The sequence below is a fragment of the Neopsephotus bourkii genome, unplaced genomic scaffold (genome assembly GCF_033783945.1).
Source record: "Neopsephotus bourkii isolate Nb327-2 ecotype Australia unplaced genomic scaffold, CSIRO-AGI_Nbou_v1 NB_1493, whole genome shotgun sequence".
NCBI classification, from domain to species: Eukaryota; Metazoa; Chordata; class Aves; order Psittaciformes; family Psittacidae; genus Neopsephotus; species Neopsephotus bourkii.
In genome coordinates, this window is record NW_026901969.1 from 5,361,195 (window position 1) to 5,388,190 (window position 26,996).

Here is a 26,996-nt window from a genome sequence, read left to right on the forward strand (position 1 = left end):
AGGAATGAACGCCTCCTTGTTTCCCCTTTGGCATGTCCATGCCTATATATTGAAGCGTCAGAACTGGCTGTCTTGTGGGAAAATGAGAACCGGGAGGGTTTGGACTTTTCCCATAATTCTTCCAACTGGAATATGCTCATCATTATTGTCTCCACTCCTTCTGTTAGATTCTGTTAGAATCAACCTATTCTCATTTATGTCCTCTTCAGAAATATGAAATGAGGAAAAAAGTAAGCGTATCAGTGACAAACTCCTTCTTAACTGCCAACACCCATGAAAAGGATTTAGCTGAGCAAACCTCAGCTTCATTCTGATTCACAGCACAGATGAAGAGTTAATGTAAGCAGTTTATAAACCTGACACTGTTTCGGTAATGTGCATCAGGTATAATATACATATATTGCATTTATACTACAAGCTACTTTCCTTACCTATTAAGTATAAATTACATCTCAATGCAGTGAATAAAGCCTAAAATGTGGATATTTCATTTAATTGTTAACAGATACATTTTAAAAGTAGATCCACTTACATTAAGATACTTCTTAGAGCCCCAGAGAAACTCCAAAGTGTATCTGGACTGGTAATAGGAGATAACATTTTCCTTCTGGAGTACCAGTTCAAATACAGTCCAGTGTGATAGTAACTTGAATTTGCTATCTTCTAGAAGCTATCTGATTTCTTTATTCCCTATAGACAATTGTGCCCATTAGAAATATGCAACAGCTGGCACAAATTGGCTTCTTGCTACCATTCCCAAGAGTGAGGCAGGGGAAAGTGTGTGGTTGGAATCTAAATGATTCCTCCCTCCAGGTGGTCTGGCCAGCATGAGTAAAGGCACTTTAATTGGAAAAGGAAACTTGAACTTTGTACTTAACAAGTGAATAAATGGAATGCTTTGGTCTGCGGGACTATCAGATTGGTAGCTTTCACAGACACTCAAATCAAATGCCACATCTAAGTGGAAAAAATTAAGATGTAAATATCCAGGAGCCAGTGCCAAGCCCAGTGAAATGAGAAAACAGATTTGCACTGTTTTGGTTCTGTGCCTCAAAATGTAACAATATGTCAAGCTCTTGTTGCGTGTAAAGATGGTTTGCCATATTTTAAAAAAGGTGCTTTGTCGACCTCAGATCTTTATCTTGTGATCTGCCAACGAAACAGAAAAGAAAAAAAAACCAACCCAACAAACCAACAAAAAACCACTTAAAATGCCCTCTGAAAAATTCAGGTATTTATTTGGAGACAGGTTAATGGAACACTACCATTGCTTTCTCTCTGTTGAACATGTGCACTTTTATTATGAGCAGTCCACTCCTGTCTGCTTACTGCTGAATCATGTCCTTAAAGGCTATTTATACGGCTCTCAGAGCAACCACTGGACAAATCATTGAAAACAAATATTGGACGTTCCATAAGTTTATCCTGAACTATTTTTAAATACAATACTCCAGACACATTTCAACCAGCATAATCTAAACATGCGCTGAAGATCCTGAGCTTCTAAGAAAATGAGGCTATTGCTTCCTGGGCTGGCTGTCCACTACAGAAGCCTGATTCCAGCAGGGCTGGCTGCTAGCACTTGACTTCACTGTCATTCAGGATGCCTCATGACTCAGGAAGCTGAGCTGCTAGTCACAGACAGCTGGTGTAGACTAATGCATGTAGTCTATACTCCTAACTCAATATGTGAAGCACCAGCTGTAAAGAAACATAAATTGTACAGTTGATTTAGTTTTGCATATCAGATATGTGCAGCATATTATTCACATATTCCATTAATTAATCCTGATGAAATCATAATGAAAAGAACATTAACACTAATAGATTTGGATGAGATGTAATTTCAGACCTTCCTGACATTCTCATTTGTGGCATATACCGTATTGAAAGACAACCAATCAGCTTCCCCCTTGCAATACAAGCTATAGCTTCCCCAAAGGTAAAACAGGTCAGCTTAAAAGTCCCATATTCTACAATGAACAACAACTCTTTAAATGACACAGAACAGCATGCAAGCATTACAGGTATTGTTTTCATAATGCTATTCTGCTAGCGACTATTCATAGCTACCCTTTAGCACGTGATTCCTTTCCCAAGAAGCCTTCCAATTTAGGTTTCCCTAGACTACGGTTTGACTGAGTAGCTAGAAGAATTCATGCATGTACGCTATGAAGTTTCATTATCCATTTTTCTTATTAATAACATTCCTTACAGGATACATTCTGTGGCTGCATTGTGTCCAGACAACACTATTTGCACTTCTTGACTAATGAGGGTTCACGACAGAGAGATCACAGGGTTGCACAAAACAACATCTTTTTCGAAGTCTCAGGAGAAAGCAACTTTTTATGGCAAACAGTTGCATTTCTATGAAAGTTCCCCTGGCAGTAGTGTGAACTTCTTCTGGGCTGCTCCTAGGCTAGTCACTGACTGCCCTGGGAGGCCCCTGGAAGCTCACCAGAAGCCCCTATTTGCAAAGCTTTTGAGTAACTGCTGGTGCCAAATGCCAGGATTATATGAACAGAAATTATAATCTAGGGCAGAGTCAAGCCAGTAAGACATATCTTCTGGTCAAATTGGAAACTATTGTTTAATTTCTAACTCAGAGTCTTAATAGCATTTGTTTAATCCTTTCCTTCAGAGTGATAGATACTTCTAAAGTCACCCTTTTAGCTTGTCTCTCTCTAACAAGACCACATATTTCTATTTAAAATGTAACTGAAAAAAAAGATATGTACCTCAAGCTTTTCATATCTTCAGTTCTGATGCTGTAACACCTCCAGCTGAAGAGGTAAACTGATGATCACATCAGAACAAATTTTCAGCAGAAAATGTAAAATATTCAGTTTCATTATGCAGAGGTAACACACTGCTTATTCCAAGGAGTTCTGCAGTCATCTGGAAAAAATGAAAAGGAATGAAGAAACCCTGGAATAAAATGTCCACCTTTGACTACCCCAGAAGACAGTCCCCTGTGGTCATTTTAAATGGCTATCTCTGCTTTGCACTTCCCTGAAGTATGCACAAACAGTAGACTTGTATCACAGTTTATCTTTCATTTTCTTATAAATTTGTACTCAGGGCTTGTGAAGGCCTAAAATGAGTATGTGTGATGCCCAAGTTATATCCATCTGTCACCAGCACTAGAGGCTGCTGCATTTTAAATCACTTCAGCATACTGCTTTCACAGTGACTCAGCCCTGACAGGGGCGTCCACCCTGAGGATGAGAAAATGATTCAGTATTCATTAGTCTACCCTAATGCAGTCTCTCCTCAGCAGGAGAACAGCCAATCATGTGCCTTATCTGTGGCTGTTTCAGTGATTTATCCTCTGAGGACTGACCTACAATCAAGAACTTTACTTAAAACCTTTTGACAGGCAGTTTGCTGCCAGTCCGGAGATAAAGCTGAGCTAAATACACCCATGCTAATTTCAGACTGCCCTTCTTTCATTCTGAAAGCTTTTCATAAAGTACTTGAACAAAAGAAGTTAAGAATACTGCTTAGACACTTATAATTTTTCACAAATCTGAGATGTTCTGTTTTCTAAAGTGATCTTGTACGAATTTTTTTGAAAAAAAAAAATACTGAAAGTGTGACACGGGTCTAGTAGAGCTATGGCACTGCTCTTGGAGATGTGTACCCCAGCCCTGTGCAGGATTTCAGGGTGGTGTTGTAACATAAAATTAAAGCATTAAAAAGCATTTTGAGCCTTCTGGGTCAAAACTGAACATTCTTGTTTGTGGTGGAGGGAAAACAGACACTGCTTAAGTAAAGAGCAGGGAGAGAGATGGGTCTGATTCCAGCACATTCTTCTCTAAACCTGAAAATGAAACATTTTGAAACTCCCTGCATCAAGTGACAATCTAAAACGCTTTCCAAGGGTTGCTGATTTGATAACGACATGAAGAGGGGGAATAGAGTGACAGACCTGTCAGTCTACCTTTATAAAGAAGTCTTTTTTCTATTCTCCTTGCTGATATTTCCTTGTAAAATTTTTCTTGTGTTTGTGGGGGGAAGAGAGAAGGCAGTAAACTGGGTTTTGTTTTGCTTTAAATACACCCCGAAATATGACCTTCCAGCCTGGGATATGCTGTAATTTCTGAAACAGTGTTCACAACAAATTTTCAAAATCTCAATAGATTTTCCCCTGTACCTTTACAGAGCCTTTAACTCAGTCAATATGAGACACTTTGTTTCCGTTTAGAGAAGGCAGGACTGAATGCCTCAGCTCACAGCAAGCAGAAAATGAGAAAGATGAAGCCAGAAGAAGGATCATTGTGTTCTTTGGTCTTATGTAAATTTGAATTCAGAGAGAGGAAAAAATATTACCTTTTTTCTTGCCTAAGGGTGAAATTATTGGACTCCCAAGGAAGATAGGTAGATTTAGAAGATTCAGGTGCTTTCAAACAGCTGGTCAATTTATAGATAGCAGTTTTCCATATAATCCCATGATTGAAGGATGGATGAATCTGACAGCCAGCATCTTGGTGAGGTAAGGACTCAGACTGATTTTTTTTATTTTTTTTTCCCCAATGTCAGTTCAGTGTCATTATTTTTTTTTTTTAATATCCCTGTTTGAACTCAACTGTCTTACTCCTGACTCCAAGAGAAAAAAAGGAGATTAAGCAGCCCATAATTAATATAAGCATAAACTTGTTTTGATTTGTTTTAATATCTCTCCCTTCTGTCAGCTCCAAGCACTATCAGATAAAGTTAATATTAGCCATCAGATAATTCTCAAAAAATTATGGATGTCTACAGACTGTGTAAATTGTGAGATATTTTTCAACAACCTTCTTTGGTGCCTAAGAGGAAACCATGAGATAAAGACCACAGCACTGAAGGATAATAGGAGAATTCAGCCCATATCTATGCAATCCAGCACTCATATCAGAAAGCTTAGTGAAACTTCTTGGAGCCTTGTTTCTGAAAACAGCTTTAAAAACCTTGTTTAGCAAGAGTTTACTTGTCTGTACAAACAATAGACAATTTGTATGCACCTGAATGTTACCATTTTTAAGACTGCCAGACAAAGCTAGTAATAATGATTTGTATGTCTGGTATGTACTGGTATTTTTGATCCTTCTGCTTTTCAGATAAGCAGATGGGAAACGTATGAATACTGTGAAGCTGTATGGAAGCATATGAAGCATATGGAAACATAAATAAATCTGTGTAAAACAATGTGTTTAGCTAGCCTCCAAATTTAACTCATGCAAGCACTACAGCAGAAAGATTGGTAACACTGATTAAGACTGCAAAGGCAACAGGCCACCCATAAACTAAGAACAACTGTGTATGACTGGGCTTTTTATTTTGCATTAAAAACTGTCTAATTGTCAATAAGTAAAGATGTAGTAAATTTTAGTCAAAATCCCAAAGCTGAGAAACACCAAAGTGGTTTTATTCATTGCTGCACGGCTTGTCTTTGTTTACATTTAAGTGCAAACATTGCCTTTGATTTTTAAGGTTATTCAAGAACTGAGACCATTAGAGTGCTTCTTCTGTTTATTTCACCTTAGGATGACAGAAAGTTATGCATATCTGATTTTGTAACCCATACAGTAGCAGAAATTCCGTTATGCAGTACCTTTCACATATGCTTTCAACAACTAATTTCATAGGAAACTTGCTTACAAGACATTGCAGAAATATTCTGAAGCTCCTGGCACTGAGAAGTCAATCTGGAGCAAGAAGCAACAACTGATTTTTTCCTGGTTGACTTCTACTGGTTTGGAACATTTTCTTCTCTACATGAGATTTTGGTGTTTTGTTTTGCTTTGTTTTGTTTTGCTTTGTTTTACTTGACAGAAGCAAATCAGACTCTGTTCATTCTACTAGCATATGAGCACTGGATGTCCAGTCAAGTTAACAGAATGTTATGGATACTTACCCATACCACTTAACTCAGTGTCACACATTTTATCCCCCAGACAAATGAAGTTATGTGCAATAATTCTCCTCACAAATTACGGCTAATATCTATTTATTTTGGTGGGGTTAGTGCTTCTGCAGGAAAGAAGACATCACTACAAAGTCTATCAGGAAATAAAGAGCTGTTGATGTGACACATTTCCTATCATCTTGTGAGCAAACATTTAAATCTAAACAGTTTCGCTTTCACATTTTACTGTACCCTTCCATTCATTAACTGGCTTTCTACCCTGTCTGCCTGTCTGTATAAAAATTAAGGTGGCCCACAATGAATTAGAAGATCATGCGATTCTGCAATACCTTATACAATCAATTTTCATGAGAGCTAGTCTAGCAAGATTCAACTTGTTTTGCTTTGAACACTTTCATTCCTGTTATTTAGGAGGATGAGGCCTGATACTATCACAGGCAGAAAACGTAAAGTGATTTTGTTATCTGAAAGCTGTGAAGGTTAGAAGACATGTCCGTATCCAAGTTAATGTAAAAAGAATATGATGCTTAAAATATAAAAATATGTTAAAAATTAAGCCAGAGATGTAGAAATAATGTTTCTGTAGCTACTTCTTTTTCTCAGAAGGGTAACAAGAAATGTAAATTGGTCCAAATTCTTCTTTTAAGGTAGCAAAATAGTAAATTAAAAGCAGACAAAAGAACTTCAAATATGTATATCCAAACCAGCTTGCAAATATCCTCTGAGTCCTCTGATTTCACTTTATGAATACTAGTAGTAGCACTGTTATCTTGCTATTCCTGTTAAACACTTTTCTGTGTCATACCAACTAATTAACCTGACTGCTTTCTGAAGGGTACTCCTGTCTAAAAGGGAAGGGAGGAAACCACTGAGGCACCATGACTGCAGCTTTACATTATGAAGGTTGCTCGGTTTTTCCCTATGGGTGAGATGCTTCTTGTAATAGGAAATTCTGGAATATGCGTTAGTTTACAGATTGAAAAGGACCAGTTCAAATTATATTCAGTACTATAATACTTTCCCTAGTTATCTGTATTAAAAAACTAAAACTAAAACTAAAAATATAAATAAATAGCTGGCAGTGGCTCTCTTACTTGCTTGTAGCTTATTCATGAATGTTCATAAAAAAGCCTGGTATTCAGAATTTGACAGGTATTTGATAAGCTTTTCCATTTCCTCTTTGCAAGGCTTTAATTTCTTTTACTTATTTCATTGCTTGTATTTCCAAACTTGCAAAGCCTATCCACTTAAAAATGGATTTGCAAAAGGAGAAGACAATCACTTCAGCAAATTTTTCAATTATCCCAATGGAATGTAAATATACATTTTTCAAGACTAAAACCCAAAAAATGTCTTTGCCTATAGGTGTTCTGTTTAGCATCTAAATGTTAAGAGCTATAGCTCAGAATTACAAGTGCCCAACAGCAGCTTTTTGGTCTTTACAAGACAGGGGAAATTTAGAATCAAGTCACCTGGGGCAACTTGACAAACTTCCATCATGTACAAGTGGGAAGGATCCTCTCATTTCAAGTAATATCAGCTGTTGAGCACTGAGATCTAAAAAGTTTGGATCCACTTGTCTGTGAAGAACAGTTCTTTTGCAGCAATGAAGTTTCTTTGCAGAGCAGAGATGTGGTACAAAACAGGGTTAAAAACCCCCTAACTTAATTCAGTGGATGATAGTGTTCTCAATACACATGGGGTTTTTTGCATTTTTTATTATTAATTATTTGTGACAGTGGCAGAATATCCTAATAAATGCTAAGAAATCACAGGGCTGCCATATCATTCAATGGTAAATAGTGCATCATAGTGATGTAAACATACTAGCTCTCTTCATTTTCTTTTGCTATGTTTATTGTTAGTAAAATAACCGAAATGTAACCAAGCTCATAATTCCATACTAATAGAGTCAGAGCTGAGGTTACACTGTGTACTTTCACTCCCCATAGCAACCATGAATAAGATTTATAACTTTTTTTTTAAATGAAATTAATTGGAATAAGAAACAGAAGTGATAGTTTATTGATGTGTCAATGTCTATGTCATAAAAATGAGTCACTGCTTCTGTGATTAGGTGAAGGAGAGATAGGATGTGTTCACAGACATTCTATTTTATTAAATCTATTTTTTATAAGTAACTCTTATGTACTGAAGAATCTGATTGACTTTTAAGGGAGGTTTCCATCTTTATGAATTTAGATCTTGTACAGCCTAAATTATAGTCAGCACATATCCAGAACAAAGGCAGTGATACAAATTAGTTTGAATTTAAGCCTTGATCCACTGAACTTTGTGATCCTTATTATCACTTTTCTGCAGAATGTTTTTTTAATTTAACTTTTGCTACAGCTTATACACCAAGAAGATTCAGATTTTCCATTTCCTTACAACTCAATTGCAGAACAAAAGGCCTACCATCACACTCATTGTATCATTTTAATTAACGATATATAATATGTATGGGCAAATAAGCTAAAAATAATTACAGAGTCTGCAATGCTGTCCTTCCATTTGGTATGCAATTCCTTCCATAGTCATCTTTCCACCTTTGACTCCCTTTTCAAGATTTACATGCTGCTCTTTGCTATTATGACTGTCTGTAAATAAAGCAGATCACTATGTTACGTTCAGAAAATATAACCTGTCTTGCTGACTTATCTCTCCCAATTTTTTGCTTCCTATAGAGATGTCTGAATTTACTGTTACTGATCTTATACATGAAGGAAAACACTGGAGGTGGCAGCTACAGTTGGAGCCACAGCCACCACATCAGAGAGCACAGGGAACATGGAATTAAGCACCTGCTCATTTGGTGGGGCTGGTTTGTATCTATTTTCAGTTTGCTCTGAGTGCCAATTGTCATCGTCAGACCTTGCGATCATAGTTACTGACAACGTTCCCACTCTTCCAGGCTGACACTGGCTATGCGGCTCTCAACCAGGCCTCTGTCTGCCAGGAGGGTGGGAGACATTCAGGGCTCCTCAGCTGTGGGGAACACCTGCGCCATGGCACCTGCAGCACCCAACTGAGGCAGGCAGCTGTCCAGTGCCTGCCCCTGTATTAATTGTACTGGGTTTGTGTGGCAACGTTTGGGTAGTGGAGGGGCTACAGGGATAGCTTCCTTGAAAAGCTGCTGGAAGCTTTGCCCATGTCCAACAGGGCCAATGACAGCCAGCTACAAGATGGACTCGCTGTTGGCCAAGGCTGAGCCTATCAGTGATGGTGGTAGTGCCTTTGGGATAATGTATTTAAGAAGGGGGGAAAGAAAACCCTTCTTGGTGAAACAATGGCAGCACAGAGAGGAGTGAGAATAAGTGATAGAAACAGCTCTGCAGACACCCAGGTCAGTGCAGGCAGAGGAGAGGAGGTGCTGCAGGCACCAGAGCAGAGATTCCTCTGCAGTTGGTGGTGCAGCCCATGGGGGTCCACGGTGGAGCAAGGGGATGCCGAAGGAGGCTGTGACCCTGTGGGAAGCCTGTGCTGGAGCAGGGTCCTGGCAGGACCTGCAGCCCCATGGAGAGGAACCCACACTGGAGCAGGTTTGCTGCAGGACTTGTGACTCCGTGGGAGACCCAGGCTGGAGCAGTCTGTGCCTGAAGGGCTGCACCCCATGGAAGGGACCCACGCTGGAGCAGTGTGTGAAGAACTGCAGCCTGTGGGAAGGACTCATGTTGGAGCAGGGGAAGAGTGTGAGTATTCGTCCTCTGAGGAGGAAGGAGTGTCAGAGACAGTGTGTGATGAACTGACCACAACCCCCATTGCCCTTCCTCCTGTGCTGCTTGGGGAAAGAAGATAGAAGACTTAGGAGTAAAGTTAAGCTGGGAGAAGGGAGGTTTGGGAGGAAGGTGTTTTACAATTTAGTTTTTATTTCTCATTATCTTGAGCTGATTGCCAATAAATTACACTAATTTCCCCTAGTCCAGTCTGGTTTGCCCATGATAGTATTTAGTGAGTGATCTCTCCCTGCCCTTTTCTTAACCCTTAACCTTTCCCTGTATTTTCTCTCCCCTGTCCAGCTGAGGAAGGGAGTGATAGCGGGCACCTGGCATCCATCCCAGGTAAACCCACCACTGACACAGAACCAAGGCAGACCTTCCACTTTTGCATACAGAACTGGCTGTAGAGGCCTCTCACAGAGACCCAGTGTGTTCCTTCTATCAGCTGACCTACCTAAGCACTTTCTGTATCTGCAGTGGAGAAGCAAAAGGAGCTGTTTTCCATCCTGGAACTCTTGGTAGGGAGTCCTGGCTTTTCTGCAAGCTGGGGAGCTTATCCCAGGGCACATTGCCCTGCTGAAAACCCAGAGCCGTGCTAGAAGGACCTTGAGATGGGTGGGAGTAGGTGGCTGCACAGCCAAATTTGCTGGTATGGAGCAGTAGTGTGCCAGCTGCAGGGCCTGGCAGCGACCTTGAGCAGAAGGGATTTTATAAGAGGGCATAAACAGTACCCGTTTTCTTGTACAGTGCAAAGATAGTAACCAGCACTTGGTGCCAGGTATTCAACATTATTTATGAGCACTCTTCTCTCATCTACTCATTTTTCCCTGATAAGAAGTGATTGCGCAAATACAAAGTTGGAATAGATAGTTTCAGTAAGATTAAAGTTAAGAACTGAGTTTCCTCTCTATTACAGTCCTACTAGACAGACAATGATCTAGTCCTCCTTCTAGAAAGGGAATGTGCCATGCTGTGCTTAAACTGTCTCTAAAAAGATAGCTACAGTTTGACTGAATTAGCACTAAAGAGGATTTATCCAACTGTGATCTTTTTTCCCAAGTTCACCTTTACCATTGTCCTTTTTTCCCAAGTTCACCTTTACCATCCGTTCTTTTGTTTTCTTTCACTTGGGATCTAAATTTTATAAAATCCAGAGTAAGAGGCCCACCAACATCAGTGAGAAAAATAATGATTAATGTGTTGTATCCTCAGCATTTAAAACTGTGTTTCTCCAAAAACACATGACCTCCTTTGTTCTTAAATAGCCTGATTATTTTCTTGACATTTTAAATTCTGATTCTTTTACTGGTTGCATTGCACCTTATTTTACTCGAGGATAGAAGGGCTGCAAAATTCTTTAGAATGGTTTAATGGAACCTTTGTGTAATAACAAAAACTTTGTGTAATAACAAAAACTCCAGTCTTTCTTCACACCAATTGATATATCTTTTACATGTTTACGGAACTTTCCTATCATAATCTATGAAAGTAGTTATGTGCTTCACTTCCCTACAGAAAGTATTCTTTAATTGGGTTCAGTAGGTATAAACTTGCGATGCTACCTAAACATGAAATTATTCAAAGTTTCAATTTTGGGTTAGCTAGGAAAGCAAAGGCAAAGTCCTGGCTCCAAGGAAATCCTTATGAGTTTTAAAACTGTTTTGAAGCACCAGATTTTATTCCAAAACTTGCTGTTCATATGTAGGTGAAATCCATATGTTAGGCTCGAGCCTCACATCATATTGCTATCCTTATCAGCTACTTGTATTACCTGAGAGCCCTGGAGTCTCCTCTCTGCATTAATCAGTGTGTAAAACCGAGATGTTCCTTGCTTCAAAGGGTGGATGCAGAGCATCTCCAAGGTGGAAGGTGGAATACATGGGCTAAGACAGAGGTTTAAAAGTGTTGTCCGTGCAGAAGTGCCAGATGAACAGGAAAAGCAGAGTCCAGAAAAAAATCAGAGCAAAGATACCGTCCAAATTTTATGAAGGTTAGTGGAGATGCAATATAAAGTGGTGTTCAGCACTTCTTATTTTACTCAAATGCTATCATTTCTGATCATCATCAGTACTGGGGTACTCAGTTACAGGAGATCACAGAATTACAGGATGGTTTAGGTTTGAAGGGACCTCTGGGGTTCATCTGGTCCAACACCCATGCTCAAGCAGGGACACTGAGAGCCCTTTGCCCAAGAATGTGTCCAGATGGCTTTTGGATATCTCCAAGGATGGAGACTCCAGAATGCATCTGGGCAACCTGCTCTAGTGCTTGGGACCCTCACAGGAAAATAATGTTTTGAGATGTGCCCATTGCCTCTTGTCCTGTCACTGGGCACCAGTGGAAAGTGCCTATGTCCACCTTCTGTAGACTCTCCACTCAGGTGGAGACTGACATACACTGACAAAATGCCCTGAGCCTTCTCTTCTCTACCCTGAACAGTCCCTAGTCTCTCAGCCTTTCCCCATATGAGAGATGCTCCAGTCGCAGAGCATTAATCATCTTAGTGGTGATGCACTGAACTCTTTACAGTATGTCCATGTCTCACTTGCACCGGGGAGCCCAGCACTGCACACAGCACTCCAGATGCTCTGTAGAGGTGAGGGATCGTCTTCCTCAACCCACTGGCAACACCACTTCTAACGCAGCCCAGGACACCACTGGCTGCCTTTGCAAAAAGGGCAAATTGGTGGCTCATATTCAGAGTCTGTCAGTATGAGAAAAACCCATAGTGTTTAAGAATTTTACTTTTAAACTTGATTTTATTTTAGAAAACAGCTCTATTTTGTTAAGGACTTTGTAAAGGAAAGCTATTAAATCTGTACTAGACCAGGAGGAATCCAAGGTCATTAGCTATGGGATTATAAAGCAGTCCTTTAAAGGGCCATTTGATAGCAAACTGCCACTCCATAGTAAGTTTTCATCACCAGTTAAGGTATAGAAAAGTCAGTTACATCAAGGAGAAAAGCAAAATGCCCCATTGTAACCACCTAAGCTATTTTTATTCTCAACTATACTAGGCATTTTTTATTACATTCATCTCCTGTGAAAGGAACATAGGCAGCATGTTAAAGTGGATTATTCTTCCTGATACTGAATAAAGTTTTCCCCACTCTACTGTTTTGGAAGCATGTTCATTGAAATCATATATACCTTTCACACCTCACTGACCACATTTTTTAAAGTAAAACTAGCTCCTGTTAGGTCATATGACTATACAGTGATAGCTTTTATGGGTTTTTGTACTTTGCCATATTTCTCTCTCTCCAAAATACTTCAAAAGTAAACATGTTCAGCTGTAAAAGTTGATCCTCTGTTTAGTCAGAATGATTAAGTAATGGTCACTGCAGCATGACTCATTGCTTCTGTATAGGAACATTTACACAATATTATCTTTGTTATGAAGTGCAGTTCAAGTCCAAGCCTTCTTCAAGTGAGGACAGTTATGATTACATTTGGAATATTTCCCTCTACTTGGTGATTAACTGGTAAGTGAGCTCAGTATTTATGCTGTTACTTTCTAAAGGAAACAAACAAAAAAAGCCAAATGCATTCCTTAAAGATTGGTTCTGCCAAAACCGAATGTTCTCATTAGATGAAAATAAACCTCCTTAGAGGAAAAAATTCTTGAAAAATTATGTATTAGAACCTTTCCACGAAAAAACAGGAGGCTGCTGGTGCATTTGGTCTTGTCCAAAGTACTGACAGATACTTAGGGTAAAATCATAGGCAGAGCTTCACTCTTCAGTGAAGCTTTGATTTTACTTATGCTACTAGCTCTGCAGGAAGATTGCAGTAAAAAAGGGTGATTTGGAATAAAGTTACTATAAAACATGTCCCTATTAAGCTGAATTATTTGAACTGGTGTTTGAAATAAAACATCTGAGCCCAGCTTGTATACTTAGACTGGAATCTGGGATTGTGTCTTTTCATCTGTGTAAAAGGTCTAAGCTAGCCTTTTGCTACGGTGACTTGCACACTACATACAGTTTTTTAAAAGCTTGCTCAGAACATGACAATTTCTATCCCATAGAAAAGATGTTCTAATAATAAAGAGAAATAAAATGTTTCTAAGGCATATTATTATTAAGTTATAGAGACAATAGCATCAGTTAAAATATATGGTTTTGACAAACCTATATAGTTTTCTTTCAATTAGTCTATTAAGGTAAACATGAATGTAAACATTCTTACTATTTTAGAGCATACAGATCTACATTTTTATTTTTTTCATGTAAAGTAAGAATGTGAATCTTGAAACAATCCAAACATTCCAGGTACGGTTGAAAAGAAAAGGTTTTGACCTTACCAAAAAACAGTATTTCATCTTTTTCTTCCCCAAAACAGACACATTGACAGTCATCAAGAGAACTGCTGAATTTTAAAGATGCTACATTCTCTGAGAGAAAAACAACATTTGTGACTGCAATTTTTGATTACTACTCCTTAACATTTCTTAGTATCCACTTTTAAAAGTCAGGACATGCCTAATATATGAGTTAACTATGCATTAGTTCTGCCTTCTTCTACATAATGAGCCAATCAAAAAGGAGTTGCATTTGTCATTTATATAAGTCTCAGAAAGTGTGAGCATGGACTGAACTGTTGTTCACAGGATTATGTTTATCTTCTCTTGACTGCACTTTCATGTACCTTAGGCTGTAACAATTACTTTTAAAAAGTATTTCACACTGGGCACATATTAGCTTAAGTCAAGTAAAAGGGAGCTCCCTCAGACTTCTATGGAATGAAAAGTTTAGGTTTCTTCAGTTGCTTCAATTAATTAAAAAAAGACAGCAATCAGCCAGAATTAATATCTCACCCTTGAACACACAGAAAGAGATCTAGTAATAGTGTTGAAGCAATCAAGAAATGCTTTTGCAATGCAGTTTGGCAGCAAAAACTCCATAGCTTTTTTAATAGAATTCAATCTGTAGAGTGTATTTCATCTCTGTAAGACAATAAATACAACTACACCTGCAGCAGCTCTGGACATCTCATTACAGGGAGACAGTGACAGATTGGAAGAAACTCATGGTAGCAAAACACAAGTGATAATTCACTTGCAAGACAGCCTTATAGAAATATTAGATGGGCTAAATACATACCAGTTAAGGCAACGAGTAAGTAAAGGGAAGCAGAATTCCAGTGCTGTTTGAATAATGCAGACAGAGGAGATGGTGGTAGGTGTTTTTTCTTTGCCTGGTCTTAAGCTTGATGTAATGAGATTTCACTGGCTTCATAGCAAGAAACGAAAGTTTAGTTGCAATGCCAGGAAAAAGTCCTCAGCTGTATCCCTGTAAGTACTGGTCTGTACTAATCAGGGTATATAAAATCTAGGTGTTGATACTGCTACCAAAAAAGAAATGCAAAATCCACTCCAAATTAACCAACCACCCCCCTGCATCCTTCAAAGAAACCACTACAACACAAAAGCAAAACAAAGATTTAGGAGAACACACTTACTTAGCTGCACAACAGGGGCAATTTCTTGCTCACACAAATGAACTTTTAGTACCTAAGCTTTTGTTGTTGTTATAATCTTAATACATTGTAGTAAGTAACAAGTATGGTCAAGATACGGTGTGTTTCTGTCTTCCACTGACTGAATAAAGCTTCCTTTCTCAGGAGAGACTGACAGTAAAATAACAAATAAGTTCTTATCTTGTGTATACCCCTTGAACAATTGTATATAGAGGGTTGGACTCTGCATATTGGAAGGTTGGATTACAGAGCTAAAAACCCACATACTTGGGACATATGCTAGTAATACAGAGCAAATGTCACTGCAGCTCTGAAAGTTATCCCTTCATGACCAAAAATCTGGTTTTCCAGTCCAAATATCAACCTCACTGAAAAAATTCCGTTTACTACAGTGATACTGGTAAAACGATTCTAATAGGGAGATAGTAGAGCTAGACACTATTCCCTATGCATGCTTTATCTAGAAGCCTTTCTGGATCCTGAGCAATTCTTCTCCAGCTTAATCTCTGGAATTCTGGAAAGGTATAATTTTCAAAACTTTGCCTTATACAAAGTATTTGCTCAAATACTTTTGGTACAAGAATAATCTGAAAGTTTTAAAATGATTTCTAGGAATAACCATTACTTGAAAAGAATTCTATTGCCATAAGGACTAAATTAATTCCTTCTATGCTATCACTCTGAGAAGAATTCATAATTTTTTAGTTCTATTCAGGGAGTCAGAAAGAAGAGCTAAATCCTTCTGATTTTATTCAGTCAGGGAACAGTCATGGGACCAGACGCACCAGGAGGATAACAATAATCTGATCAGTAATGGTGCTGATTTTTTTTTTCTGCAAGTGCTCTCTATTTTGAGGGATCCAGCAAAGGTTATCAATGAATGATACAGTGAGCCTAAGTTAGTTTTGTTTTAGCTTACTATATGAAACACATTAAAAATAATTTAAACAATGCCCGAATCCAAATTGCAGTTCGCAGTGAAAATGCCTTTTTTTTTTGAGGTATACAGCAATGTGACTTAGTTGTCCTTGCTGAGAAGCCCTGCCACGACTGTTAATGCTTACTATAACATAACAGGAAGTTTAGCTTAAAGCAAATGTAAATTAAAGCCCAGATATTTAAGGAAGGTAGTAATTTTCTCTCCTTGTTTCAGAATTCAACATGACAAAAATTACTACAAAATGTTTTATCCAGCACCTCCAAAGAAACTTGTTACTGCTTCATATATGAGTAATTACTGGAAAGGGAGCATTCCCTTCGAAATCTGCATAGCCAAAAAAGGGGGGAAATAATAAATTATACTCCTTTGTGAGATGAGAAATTAGCCATAAAGGAACTAGAGAGAAATTAAGGTATTTGCTAGGCAATATCCTTAAAAGTTTTGAGAGGAATGTCATAATGATAAGAGAATTGCACTTACAGACAGATGGGAGAGGCCCAGGAGGGCTGCTCAGCAAGACAGCATACAAGTGAGTCCTGCTTGCAAAGACTGGACATCCGTGTCTGACAGCTCGATTCTGTCTTTCCAGAAAGGAGGCCCTAAGCTAATGAAAACTGCTGCCAGCAACAGCCTACACAAACCCATTTGGCTGCCAAACTGCAGCAACATCAGGCTGTGAAGTTGTTTTTCCCTGTTGTTGCCAGACTTATGAAAGGACTGTCACTTTGATGTTTTTTAAAATTTTTTGAAAATCTGTTTTAATTTTTTTCATAATGGCAAATTAGCGAATACCTATTTTTCTAATTTTCTACAACAGGACCTACAGAGCACCAGTGCCAACAGCATGTAACATTCTACATCTGCATTTTTATTTTACAGAGGAATAAAACCCAAACAAAAATAATACCCAGTGAATACATATTTTATTGCTAGTAGCTAGATTGGCATTGGTTTTGTTTTCTATGACAAGCCTTCACGAATAGGCAGGGGAGACAGCTGTGCTCACAATTGTGCACCTGTAGCATAAGTCCTATCGCTCTTCCAGCTGATTGAGGGATAAAAAGATTTAAACAAGAAAAAAAATATCTTGGCAAGGGTTTCTAATTCTGTAGAAAAATAATAGAAGCATTAAACATGCTGAGCATCATCTTGCAGCTTATTAGAAAGAGTTATCAGCTTGAAAGAAATTTAGAGGCAGACATCTTATACAGTAGACTCACTGACAGCCAGCTAGAGCCAGGGTGGGGAAGGAAGAGTGTCCAAGCCAATTAATAATCCTCTTAACCAAAAAGTCAACATCTGCCTTCAGCTTTAAGATGCTGTAATGCAAGTGCCATTGGTTGCTAGCCTACATTCTTGTAGTACATCCATAGAGACAATTATCAGTACAGCCCCTGTTACTGAGAAGCCTGCAGGTTAAGAGTATTTAAAGAGGCACAGATGTGCCTTTGTAGATGTAACTTGGTCAGTATGATTGAGGTGGCTGATGGGAGATTCACATTAAGTTTTCTCCAGAAATTTTATTTTTGTGTTATTTTGAAAGAAGTCTATATCAAAAAATAGCTTTCCCTTTTGTAAGGCCCCAGTAAAGTATCTGCAGTCTTAGCTTTCTTGGAGAATTAGATAGCTACTGGAAAAAAAATTTCTCCTCCTAAGATTAGTGGGCTGCTGTCCTACAGAGTTCTGTTTATGTCTCCCAAGAAATCGGGTCATATTTTTAGTCTCTAGACTACACCAGCCTGACTGACTAAAACCTGAGCTTTCTGCATACTTAACATTAGACAAGTCTCCTCCACTTTTTCCATGTGATGTCGTATGTACCCTAAGTCAGCTGTGAGACATCTGTGAGAAGCATAAAGGCCAGGTGACTATGCTAGTGGGGTGCTCCCATCAGGCTGCACAGCCTACCCAGCAGCCCAGCTTGTGGCCTTTTCTTTGATGCAACTGCTTGATGTGAAAGCTTGCAGCATCCAGTGGCCCCAGATGAATAGCATGCACTATCACTAGCCCATGTGCTGATTATGCAGCTTCTCCGACTTGTGGTTCCAATGCCCATGACAGTTAAAGACAGCCCCCAACACCCAAACCGGTCAAACCTGTTGAAAAATTATAGCTTTTCCTCACTTCTCACTCAGCTTGGGAAGTCAGGGTTAGTTTTGATGCAGCAGAGCTTCAAGAAACTCAGGGCATGCAAATAGTCACCAGTAGACACAATGGTACCCTCCAGTCCTGTGTGCAATGAAGGGTGAATAAATGTTTGTATGTACATAATAGAATTTTAAACTGCTAATTCCTGCCACTGGAGTTTTTCTGAGCAGCAGTGCTGAAAATCTTTGTAGTGGAATCACACCTCTATGAGTTACTTTCAGCTGTGGCTGCTGCATAACTGTGCACCATCTGTCACAAAGGCAGCAAAGAGGAGCATTGGAAGAGCAACCTAGGCTCATTTGTGAAACACTGGCATTGGCTACATGGCAGCACAGGGAGCTTCATGAGGGAGGTGACAGCTTCCTATTGTAGTCTCCTGAGAAATGACAGGGAAGGCCACTGCACAAAGCAGATCTGGGCTCTCAAGGAGCTAAAACAGCAGGCAGCACAGCTAGTGAGTTGTTGCAGGCAATTCTCTGCAGTTGTTGTATGAGATGCCTGATCTGCTCTTGCTAGCAGGAGTAGAGGCTATGTATTGCAGTGCTTTTTCTTCCTGCTCTCTTATAAACTCTCAGTGACAAAAATGCCAACATGTCGTAAAAAAGTATTTTGGCACAGGGAACATGTTTGTGAACAACAGTAACACACTCAACTTCTTTTACTGTTAATGGAATATGGGAGAAACCATGCATCACAAAGAGAAAGGGAAGAATTTGTGATAGTTTTAAACTCTATCTGCTCTGCAATCAAAGAAAAGAAACTGGGAATTTACAGTGGATGTCTCCATTTAAAATACTTCAGAAAGCTGAGTTTGAATCTCATGTGCTGTGGGTTACGTGTGTCAGACTTCATTATATATGCAACGTGAAATTAACAGCAGTTAATTAGTGCCCAGCAGGGCATTTGGCAGCTGTTTCAACCTGATCATCAAGTTTGGAGATTTGGCTTGAAAAGAATGAAGACTCTGAAAATCCTATAGGGTCACAGTGCAAGGAGAAGGCTTAGTACAGAGCCTCATGAAATCAGAGTGAAACTCTCCATTAATTTCACAGTGAGTTGTGTAGACTTTGGTAAAGAATCATATGAACTGAGCAGGGACTGACAAGGAGAGAGAAGTGGATATGAACACTGCAGGATTGGACAAAGGTCTTCTTTCAGTGAAGAAAGAGATCAGCTAGAGAGCCTCTGGAGTTTTATAGGGATTGAAGGAAGAGCTGGAATCCTCTCGAGATTCACCAGAGACTGGTAACTTTACAAATTGGATTGATCTTACAAAGCTTCCTTCAGTGAAAGATAAAAAATGTACTGGCCAGTTAGAGATTGTTGTCTAGGTTTTATCTATAGTCACTGGAGAGACAGGAGCAGCCACAGAGCAATTCACTCCATCTACTTCTTTCTGCTAACAGCAAAGGAAGAAGAGATGACTATCTTGTTACACCAAAGCCTCTCGTAAAGGACTACATTTATGTACAAAGATCACAACTCTCAGTTGTTATTGAGCAGTGTCACTTAAAAATGTTCTTTGAAGAACCCAAAAGGTGATCTAGGCTCAACTTCTTGGAAACTGTTGAACATTGCCTCTTTACAGATTGAGTTCTGATTTTGTAGTTGTATCTCTTTTAGAGAACAGTTTACTTGAACGAACAAAATTATGTTCAACTGCACTTTTATTTAATAAAAGAAAAAACATTTTCTGCAAAAGTGCCTATTCAGAAAACACTGACACCATAAAAGCTGTTTATTTTGGCTGTGCAGAGCTTGAATGGGTGGAAGGTTCCTAGCACTAATAGCTGTAATTAGAATTACTGAACACTTCAGTCTAGGAAGCCCTCATACCTGGCCCCTTTCTACTGCTCTGGGAAGATGTAGCAAGAGAAAAATATCATACATGCAAAGCAAAGCGTTAAGCTGGGTATTTGTGGTGGGGAAACTATCTATAAAAAGAGGTAAGCAACAAAAGAGATTGAGCTGTCAGCATTGGAGATTTTTAAAAATTCTGTTATATGCAGCTGATCCTAACTTTGGGCAGATGTATGGGTCTAATGAACATGAATCTTCCATGAGGAAGGAGCACTTTGAACTCAGAATATTGACATTACTTAGAGACATACAACCTTGATTAATTTTCAGAGTATCAGCTGTATGGATGTTAGATAAGTGAGTATACAGATAAACCATTATGCTGTATTACGTGCAGCACTTGCATTATATCTAGAATTAAGCCCCAAGATTTACTTCATCAATGCAGTGTGAGAGTTGCAGTCTGAGTAGATAGATACCTCTATATCCTCTGCTCAACCAGCTCCGTTTCTCAACTGCATTATCTCAACACTTCCTCAGGTACCACCACTGGTTTTTAATGTCATAAGCACACACATATAAATAAGTTTGCTGTTCTTCTACTTAGAGACCAACAAAACAATGGAAAAATCATTCATCTTGGAAAAAAGTCTGTCATCAAAAATGATACATGCATTTACAAATATTTAGTACTCTTACTTCTTTCAGAAAATTTTCAAAGGGTCTTCCTGCATTTCTGGTGTTGAATACGCTGGACATACTGCAACATCTTGGTATTAAAAAAACCTTTAATAGAAATCAATGCAATAAGCAAAAAATGATTGTGTCATGTTAAAAGAACTTTACATGGATGGGCAAGAAAATAGAAAACATTACTTTAATGTAAAAAAAAAGTAAAACAGTGGTGTAGATGTTAATAGTTATGTTTAAAGAAATGTGTGAAGTTGAAATGCTTGGTAAGGCTCAATACAGAGTGATTATACATTCATAACACTAAAGAAAATATGTCTGTAGAAATGAGGGAGGGCAAAGGTTAGAAATTAAAAAAATCTCATAAAATAGAAGCTGTTTTGACATGACATGGTGATATAAGGCTTTGTGGGATACAAGGCTCTGTGATAATCCTTGAGGAGTGATTCCATTTAATCCTACTTTATGCCTCTTTATAGCTTCACCTGCTTGTAACAAACTAATACTGATAAAAAAAATTCATGATGCAATGGATCATGATCAGAAAAAAGACCAATATTAATAAAGATCCATAATCAAAATGGCATCTAGCACCCAGTACACTTTATTTTCCACATGAGCTGTAACATAGACTATACTTCTAAAATTCAAAGGTGTTGATATAGTATATCTTTTTATGCCTCTTGATAAAGGTATAGTCACTGAAATGATAAGGCATACTTAAAGGTAACATCTTCCAAAAGAGATAAAATGGTGCATAAAAAGCAACTGAAGAATTCTGAGGACACAAAGAAAGAAAATGAAGAAATCAGATTTCCTTTTACTGCCTGATCTGTTTTAGAAAAAAAGCGTCATTTTTTGCATCAACGTAATATATCTTCATGCAAGTACTTTAGTGTGACCATCAGAAAATCGAGAGTAAATGTATCTGCTGTACTGAAAAATGAAGAAATAACTGGACTGAGCTATTGCAAAGCTGAAGAACTGCCAGTTTCTGAATGTCAAGCCTGCAAGTCTCATGTCACCCTGCCTGCAATGCTGGATGTTAATTCTGTTTATTCCAGACAGTTGAGGACAAAACTCAAACTTGGGTCTTGCAAAGTGTTTCAGACAGTTGAATGTGGCTTGCAGATATTACAAGGGAATGGAAAAACAATGCTTGCCACAAACCAGTGCCTTGTGCAGTGCTGGTTCTAACAGAAATAAGGAAATTCAGACAACTACGTCTTTTGAAACATAATTTGTTTTCCTTCTTTATTTTGAAGTTTGATCACTGAGTTGAGGGTCAGACCATACTAATGGTGATATCTTTACAAGATCAAAACTTGGACTTAAAGACAGGCAGTTTTCCTTATAAGCATAATACAAAAAAAAAAAAGAAAAGCTGCTTCCCAAAGATGTGAAACAAGGCAAAACTTTTTCTGAATGTGAATTTATTCTATAGACTAGGAGTTATAATTTGATAATTAAATACAGCAGTCTAAGGCGTTGGAAAACATTGCTATAGAATTTTGTAAATTTATATCTCTTGCTAAAATACAAGTTTGGTGGAAATTGTACCTGGCAATAAAAGTTGGCAGTGATATTTCTACCCACTGATTTTTGATAAAAATAGCTGCTGGTTCCTTGAAGCCCAACATATAGACTTGTGATGAGTATAGATGAAGAGGATACTGACACAAACAGGCTGAGCCTGCATGTTTTTAGGCCAGGTTTTACACCTCCAAAGCAGGTGGTGACCTAATCTTGAGCCATGCAGAAGCGTGAGATAAGTGTCCATAGCTTATTCTCCAGGTAGTATGTTTGGTAAGTTAAGATATGTCATTGCACAGAAACAAGGGTCAAGTGCACTGAAACTAGAGGAATCAAATTGCTCCATTTTCTTCTTAATAATCTTTACATGAAAGTTCTGGTAGCATGGCTACTTTAACAGTGATACAGACCTTTCCCTCCAGGGAAATACTTATCTTCAGGTACAGCCATATGACTGTGTTACTATAGGATTCATTAAGGAATTAACTTGCAACATGGTAAAAATATTCATGAGCTAAAGTAAAAATTACTCCATAGTAATTTATCATGAATTTTTCTCCTTCACTACCAATTAGGAGCTCTTAGGTCAGCTGGGAGTTTCAGTGTGTAAACTGGCAATTACTAACATGTTTGTCTCATGACGTGTGTTTAAATCAGATTAGTCCACAGAGACCCATTTCCCTGTGTGTGTGCCAGGCATTTACTGGGTGCTGTTTAAGCATTAAAGAAAGTCACAAACATGCTATCTGGGGCAGTGATCTGGTTGCTATTTATATTTCAAACTGAGCCAAGCTAAATGGATTTTTAAAAGCCTCTTAAGGAAGATTTAAAGGAAGAAACAAAATACAAGAATAGAAAAAGCAATGTTAAAAGGTGGGATTTTTTCCTCTAGGAATAGTTATGTGCCTCCGTTTACCTATTTGGTATTACATTGAGCAAAAGAACAAAATTTAAAGCCGACAAAAAGGAATGGAAGGGAAACTCTATTTCCTTGGGAGGTGCTCCCTTTCCTAACTGCAGCCAGGCTGACATAGGTATTTTGCCTTAGGCCTACACCTTAGGGTTTCCAGCAGTAGAGATCTGAAAGATGCTAAGTAACTAACAGAAACCATAAATGAATTTCTAATGGAGGACTAGCAGCTGAGCACTATAGAATAATCTTGTGGCCACACATCAGAAACAAGGAGTTCTGAGTTGTACTAAACTTACCAAAAAACATGCAAGCAAAGAAGGTTTGTGAATTTGTGTGGCCAAGGACAGCATAGCACTTCTCTAGCCAATGAAATTGTATGTCACATCTTCCTTCTGACAAAACTGAACAGTTTACATTTTCTGGTCACCAGGTAAATTGGTCCTGTTTGTGAGAAAGTGGTGGTGGACAGCAGGGCTGAAACCTTAGTTCAATGATAACTCTGCTAGGAGAAAGAATGCACTGCAGGAAAGCAAGATGTAGCAAACTATCTTCCCTTGAAAAGGGCAAACACTGACCCGGAGAGTTTAAAACTTTAATGCAGCCAGCTAACTACACGCCATCTGAAGCTTGTTGGAAAGATGCACTAGCTTTCAGTTTGAAGCAAAAGGTACTGACTTGCGTATGTTTTCACCACCTGAGGCTTTATTTTCTAACTGCTTAAATAAATATCAAAACAACATCTCTTGGAAAGGGCTTCTTAAAAGCAACACTGAAAATTAAAGTAACTTCATTTACAACTAAGATTGCTTGACATTGTCAAGAATCCTGCATGCACTATCTGAAGATTTTCTGATACTTTATAGCAAATAAGGTTGATATGTTGTTAAATGCATTCTTATTGAAATATGTGTAATATTTACTGTATCCTGAACATTACTGTTTCTTTGTTTTCTGTAAGATTGCATCTAACATTCAATTGCCAAGATGGAAATCTTTTTTTGTTACTTACTCCAGAAGAGTGTCTATAAGCTTTGCTATAATCAATGATTCCTCTGTGTCAATGCAATTTCTTAAAGAAATTCAAGTTGCCTCAGAACACTTAGCTTATTTATATGGTGCTTAAATCTTATCCACCCACAAGTCACCTTTTTTCCTGAATCCTTAGGCAAAGCATGATTTTGAGGAGTTTTTTCCACTGCTCTTTTTCTAGAAGTGGGCAATATGCATTTAACATTATCGTCGCTAAGTCTCAGGTTTGCTGAAGCATAGCTTCAGTCTGCTGAAGCATACACAACCTTTAAAGTTCATCCACCAGCTTTTGGAGACAGTTGAAGAGCCACCCTACTTAGCAACATTTTTCCTTAACATCTCACATTCTTCTTCATTTCTTTTCCTGCCACTCCTGATGCTGAATTTCATGGGAATAGTTCTGTATATTAGTATTTGAGATGAAATCATGACCACATAACCAGTTATACAGCTTCAGATAGAAAAGAAGTAGGTGGTAACTTGCTTTCTTTTGTTAGGAAGGAACAAAAGTGTTGTGCATTCTGCTCAACCAGAGGCACTTTTAATATTAATTTAAAATAAAAATAAAGTCAGCAGTCAGCCATTTTACAGTGTATGCTGGAAATGCAACATTTCTACTGATAGCTCAGGTTTAATTTTTTTCTGTAACATGCTCTGTGAACTAAAACACTAGTTCAGCCAACCACCGAAACCAATCGTCTGGCTTCCCACAGGTCAATGTCCTCGGCTGATTATCTTTGGTGTGTTAGAAGGTACAAAACACACCAAAGCATATGGTGGACTTTTATAGGTATTTCTCCAGTGCAATTTCTCCATTGCTTGGTGAGCTAAGACCATCCTTTTCTTTCCTGGGGCTACTGCTACATATGTGTCACAGCTACATAAGATTTGACAAAGTTAGTTAACTCTGAGACCTTTAGTTTTATGCCAATTATGATTGAAACTGTCCAATAGAAAAAAAAAAGAAAAAAAGAACAGGCTGAGATTTCTTTTTAGTGGGCAAGTAGGCATGAAAGTCAAAGCTCAGGATCACATACAATTTTCCAAAGAAAATGTCATTTTAACTCCCCTTCCACCTGTCTACCTAACAATGGCTTAAATTCTGTCCTGGCCAAAGGCTATTACAGTTAATGTCACTGATTTTAGAGCTGTTAATGGGCATGAAGATTATAGCTACTTTCTCCTCACACTGTTTGGTTTCCATTAGCACACTTTATCATCAGGCTGTACCTAACAGAAAATGCTGAAATCTCTGACAGTAATTCCTCATAATTTTGGAAATAAGAATGCATCTTCCAGGTGGAGCAGTATATCCATTTTCCCATGCATCCTGCTAAACACAGTATTAATTTTCAGTCAGCCTAAATACCGTATTCCTTCAACTAAAATGCAATTCATTGTAAGTATGCTGGCAAGTAAGTGCTGCAGACTTTTCTAGTCATTTCACTACATGACTGCAGACTTTTCTAGTCATTTCTTCACCTGCTCATGTTAAAATATAATCTAACAATATGTTTTCAGTTCTCAAACTGACATTTCATTAATTTTCACAGACATCTGAGCATGTTTTAAATGCTGACTTCATGCATAGTGATTAGGATTTTTCAGCTTCTCATAATTTTTTTTTAATTAGTAACTTTCCTCTATTAGAGCCTGTAATGTTGTGGGGGGCTGCACTCTTGAAATATCTTTAATTGTGAAGCACTGCTGTCTGTATCTTGTGATCTCTGCTGGTAGTACACAACACACAAACTATGTTACCACCTTGCCATGGATGACAACTCACATTTCTGCCAACAAGTATGGACCATATTTTTAAATGTCAGTAATTAAATGGTATGGACATGGATTTGGGTCTCAGGACTCAAAAATGGAGGAAGGCACCTAGAAATGTACCTGCACAGCAGTCAAGTGAAAAAAACCCAACGCTTGTGCAAGGTTCTTTGCAGGAGGTAGGGTGGAAAAGGGATGAGGCGTCAGAGGCAGTGAGCAGCACCAGGCCAGAGGCCAGACAGCCAGAGGGACAGCAGGGCTGAATCCCTTGTGCTGGAGCTCTCTTTGCTTTCTGCACTGAGTGCTGCCCTGGCCTGGCAGAACCAGGCTGGTCTAGCACCTGCTCCAAAAGAAGAATCTGCAGAAGTGTCACACCTATCAGCCCAGCTTAGTAGCCGAACTTCTTGTGGCCATACGAGAAGCTCCAAGTGCCTTGTGTAGAAACAGCAGTTTCTGTTACAAAGAACAAATTCTTTTATGGCAGTAGATATTAGAAGAGGTTAGGTGCTGCCCTGTACTACATGTCTCACTGTACCATCATCTGTGTTCCCAGACTGTAGGCAAGGGGTTTTGCAGATATTGAATGCATTTTCCAGGTTGATGTACTGGCCACACTCTGATAGTGTCTTCCTGTTTGGCAAGAACAACTGAAGCCACCCAGTAAATATCATGTCCGTTTTGTGGGGTGGAAAAGATGTGCCTTGGTGTTAGGATGCTACAGTGGAGGTAATAAGCCTTTTGCAGAAAACAGCCTGTCTGTGGAAAGGCTTGGAAGTATTTAGAGAGATGGATCAGCTAGAAGCATCCTGTTTGAGCTGCTGAGAGTCAGAGGGAGCAGCTGGACACACAGTGGAGCAGGGATTTTTATCTTTTTTCCCTGTATCTCATTATTGCTCTATAGTTTAAAAGCTGACTCAGCAAGAAAAGGTGTGATTGAGAATCTATGATTCTTGGCTATAATAGATCCTATATAAAAACATCCCAGCATTTCTCTGATATATTCATGTCATTCTCTTTTTAAAACTCTAAATTAGTGCTTCTAAAATTCAATAGCAATGT